The 4716-nt window shown below is 36.4% G+C and overlaps 1 protein-coding gene and 1 non-coding gene across 2 annotated transcripts in view; both read right to left on the reverse strand.

Moving 5' to 3' along the window:
• LIPC (lipase C, hepatic type) overlaps positions 1-1140 on the reverse strand; it is a 139392-nt gene extending 138252 nt beyond the window's left edge. The window contains exon 1 of the mRNA XM_011363424.1: positions 930-1140. The gene's annotated coding sequence lies outside the window, so the exon portion shown is untranslated. The remainder of the gene's footprint in view (positions 1-929) is intronic.
• A 1530-nt stretch (positions 1141-2670) lies between these two features.
• LOC111742046 lies at positions 2671-2772 on the reverse strand. The gene has a single exon (XR_002781170.1). It is a non-coding gene; the product is annotated as a U6 spliceosomal RNA (small nuclear RNA).
• Between the last annotated feature and the right edge of the window lie 1944 nt (positions 2773-4716).

Consider the following 4716-nt stretch of genomic DNA (forward strand, 5'->3'; position numbering starts at 1 on the left):
TGTTATTACTGGGTTCAATATGTATCTACTGGTTATAACTTATTAATTGTGTAGTTTTCATAGCCTGTATGTTATTTTTCAAATTTATATCTATTTTTGTCATATCTTCAGTGTCTTCTAAATTTTCATCTTTTAAAATTTGTCCATTTAATTTTTAAGATTGTCTAAGTTTTGTCTTAGCCTGATATGGGTTAACACCTCCCATAACAATTGTTTGTTTTTAAATTTATTCTATTTTTCTTTGCATTTCTAACTTTGGTAATCTATGTCTTCACTGTTGATTTTATATCTTCCATTATAATCAGGAGTCCCTTTGCACCCTCCCTCCACCTTGTCTGGCTTTCAAATCTCTTTATATGATATCAACTTTACCAATTTACCAACTAATTTTCTATGAGTTTCCTTAATAAAACTTTCCTATTTTTAGCATTTCTGCATTTTTTGTTATAGATACCTATTTTTAAGCAACGAATATATTGTTGGATCTTATGTTTTAATCCAATATGAGAATCTGTCTTTTGAGAAATGAATGGCCAAAAATATGGACTCCTTTAGGATGCTGATAGCATAGTGATATGAGATGAGCTCTCAGCTACTAGCTATGGACTCTCTGTGAAAAAGTTATCAGTTTCCTCATCTGTAAAATTGTGTTAATAAGAGTACCAACCTTATTGAGTTGTTGCAAAGATTAAATAAGATCAAGAACACTTAAGAATAGAAGCATATTAAGGTATTATTTGTAAAATATAACCGTCATTTTTTGCTATTCTAGACATCATGCCCAGATACGTTAATTCAAAGAAAGTTTCTTGGCAATAGTAGATGAAGCAAATTTCTTAAAATGAAGATCTATGCTCCAAATGGGGGTAATCAGCTCTATTCTCTAATCATATCTCATATTTCTTTCTGATATAATGGGAATAATTTACAACAAAATTGCTGAGAAGCAGTGGCCCAACGCCTCTCAGGTTTCAGTTCAACTGGTCTGTCTCTACTTCTGGCTGCACTGTGGAGTTTCACAGCTTGACTTAAATTCAGCCATGTCAGGAATCACTGTCTTGCTTTCTATTTCATTAATTAAGTGTTGAGGTTGTACAAATAAGTTGTTTGCTCTCATGACGGGTATTGAAGCTGCAGGCTAGTAGGCCTCGGCTTTTCTCAGCAGGCGTGTAAAGACTGAAACTAAGAAAAACAAACCAAGCAATGATGGATTTTCTACTTCCTGGGTCGTGTAACTTGCTCATCTAATGAAAGCCATCTGGTGGGCAGCCAGACATGAGGACTGATTTTCAGCCTGTGGGTCTCCCTCCAGCAGTTCTCCAGCCCTTGCACACCTGGAACCTCTGCTCAATTAAAGCTGCTAGGAATTGAAAAGGAATTCTTAATCACTTCTGCTCCAGAGGACCAAAGAGAGACAGAGAGGAAAACTAAAAAGTCTGAGATTTACACTAGAGCCCATATTTAACTTTCCAAAATGGTCTTTGTATTTAGGATCCAGAGAATACTATATTACTGATCTGAAGAATAAATATTTGATAATATTATAATCTGACAAATTCTATAATGATATGATTTATTTTTAGTTGACAGCTTCAAATTTCTGATGGCTTCTGTATGATCACTCAGAGGGAGATATGAGTCCTTCTCCCACCTAATGCAATAAAACAGATTTCTTAAACTTCTCTAATAATAATCATCATTTTGTCTCTTGTTAAACATATGCTTCTAAGTTCCTCCGTTGGAGACGCAGATACAGTGGTTCTGGGATGGGACTTCAGATTTGAGTTCTTAACATTAGAAAAGCTGGAGAAATATTGGAGGAGAATAAGGAAATAGTCTGTTTTAGAATCAGACAGCTCCGGGCTTAAATCCTGGGCCTTTCACTGTCTACTTATGTAGTCTCGCACCAATTCCTTAACCTTTCTTAAAGTCATCTGAAAAAAAGGTAGATAAAAACATTTACTCTGTAGCGCTGTCAAAAGGATGAAAAGGAGTAAAGCCTTTTATGGCATCCACTTTTCTGGGTGCTGTTAAATCATTTCTACCTGGATTAATTTGAAGATTATCTGTGAACTTATCCTTTCTATTTTTTAAAACTTATCCTTTCTATTTATTCGGCATGTATCTGTAGAACTTTTACTGTGTGCAAGAAACTGGAATTCCAAGTACCGCCCTGATGGTATGGCATGTCCATATCACTCGCCCCAGGCTTCTGAAGGAACTGCCCAGATGTCCTGTGTGAGTGACTTCATGTAGCAGGCCCCTGAGTTTAGGAGTGCCATGTTCTTATTCCTCTCTTGTGCCATAAATTAAGTTTTCTTGAATCCAATCATGTGTACATATCTTTCTCTGTAGTTGAGGCAATTTCCTTCCAGCCTTATTGAGATATTATTGACATATAACGTATGTAAGTTTAAGGTGTACAATGTGATGATTTAGATATACGTATCTATTACAAAATGATTATTGCAATAAGATTAGTTAACATCTTCATCCCTTCACATAAACATTTGTGTGTGTGTATGTATGGTGATAACATTTAAGATCTACTCTCTTAAAACTTTCACATACATCATATGGTATTGCCAATTATGGTTACTGTGCCGTACGTTAGATCCCCAAATCCTATTTATCTTATAGCTGGGAATCTGTACCCTTTGACCAAGATCTAAAAATATGGAATGCTCTATGAATGTGTGTCATCTTTTAACAGGGACCATGCTAATCTCTGTCTGGCTCCAGTTTTAATATATGTGCTGCCGAAGTGAGCACCATTTATATATATTTTTTCAACAACAAACATACATTTACATTTTTCCATTTGATTTTTACACAGAGTGTGTTCTAGGTGTTTTGCATTATGTAGTTTTTCCTTCCTGGACTGAAAGGCCTTTGTGCTTTTTTCTTCCATCTTAATAACACAAATGCAATGGGTTTCTAAGGAACATACTTCTACTTTCTATTTATCCTTGCTTCAAAAATATTTAAAGCACTTTTTAAAGATACAAACATATGCAAAGACATATTAAAATATGCAAGCCATGTTAAAGAGAAATGTAGGTAGGGAAGATAGGGTGGAAAAAAGATGAATTTATGAATGAGGTGACACATCAACTACATATTGTACTTTCCTTTTCACTCCCCAGTCGTGGGCCAGACATTTAGCTCTGAACTCTCAAGCCATCATTGCAAACCCTCTGCAGACAAAAGGTGAAGATAATGATCCTCAAGCCAATTACTAGGCTGAGCATCTCTATGAGTCCTGAACATTGTTTTAATTTTTCCGCTAGTCCAAGACTTTAGGCCCTAATCAACAGTAGGGTGGGTCATTAAGAATTTGCGGAAGGGACGTGAAGTACCATGGAAAACAATATGCTCTTCAACATTTTAGCCAAACACAAGATGGATCAAGGAGTAAGGAGGCCTCTTTGCTACAGAGGAGATGGTAGCTGGGTGGAAGAGCTGGGCCAAGGTTCAGCCAGTCTCCTGGTCCAGAAGCCATAACCATGGCAACAGTAGTGATGGCAGCTCTACTCCTACCAGCAATAACATTCTTAAGAGGAAATAGCATACTTCTGGCCTGGGCTCTTGGAGATGGAAGTTTATGTACTTTTATGCCAGGTGAAAATAAACAGCCTCTTTCACGTTAACCTTGCAAACCCAAATCTACAAAGTAAAGGCAAGTGTCCAGTGTCCAGGTGTGAGTCTCTTGTATAGAAAACCTGCAGTCTGTTTCAGCTTTGCCTTTTTCTTCTCTTTACTTTCTAGTAATAGTGCTGCACAGAACTTCCAACAAGAAAAGCCCAAAGGATAGTTGCTTTTGAAGCCACCACTCTTGTCTGCCTCATTCATTTCAAAGAGAAGAACTTCTCAAAGAGATGAAGGCCTGTGTACAAACAACAATGCCCACTGCATTCTTTTGCCATTGCTGTGATGTGGTGGTTTTGATTCTGCACAGAAGCTGCCTTGTTTCAGAAACCGATTGATGGTTCTTCTGAATGAAGGAGGCAAGAAGAACAAACGGGCAGGGCTCCTGGTAAGGCAAAGTACTTCAAGAGAATGGGCTTGAAAGCACTTAAAATAAAAGGTAAACAAACACAAGCCTCAATAAAAGTAAAGAATTCTGAAAGGCATTGAACTGTTCTTGGTTGATAATTTGTAGTTCCTAAGGCTCTCCTGTGTTTGTGCAAACATATATAAGCTCCTTGGAGACATCTGACTTGGGATTTTGGACTTCTTGGTGGAGGGAAAAAAGAAGTTAAATCCAAATAGATGTCAGAAAGCAGGGAAATTTAATTGAAATAATAATAATAATAATAATAATAATAATAATAATAATAATAAAACACAGGCAGTCCGAGTTGGGTTTAAGGCAGTGGAACAGGAGAGGGCTTGTGATTTCTCTTTAGAAAGACATGAAAAGTCTTGCAAAGGCTCATTTAAATACCATAGACAGTGTTAGTACCTACTCTGCATAAGCTCTGAAAGATGGGCCTCCTCTTCCCGTAAATCCTTGTCCTTCCCTTTTGCCTAATAAAACAAACCAGTTAAAAAGTCGGCATGAGAAATCTAGCTATATTAAATACTGAAAAAAAATTTAAGTGTAGTTAGTATACTATACCTAATAGAACAAATCAGTTAAAAAGTCAGCATGAGAAATCTAGCTATATTAAATACTTAAAAAAAATTTAAGTATAGTTGGTATACCGTATTATA

Source organism: Pteropus vampyrus, unplaced genomic scaffold (assembly GCF_000151845.1).
Source record: "Pteropus vampyrus isolate Shadow unplaced genomic scaffold, Pvam_2.0 Scaffold85, whole genome shotgun sequence".
NCBI classification, from domain to species: Eukaryota; Metazoa; Chordata; class Mammalia; order Chiroptera; family Pteropodidae; genus Pteropus; species Pteropus vampyrus.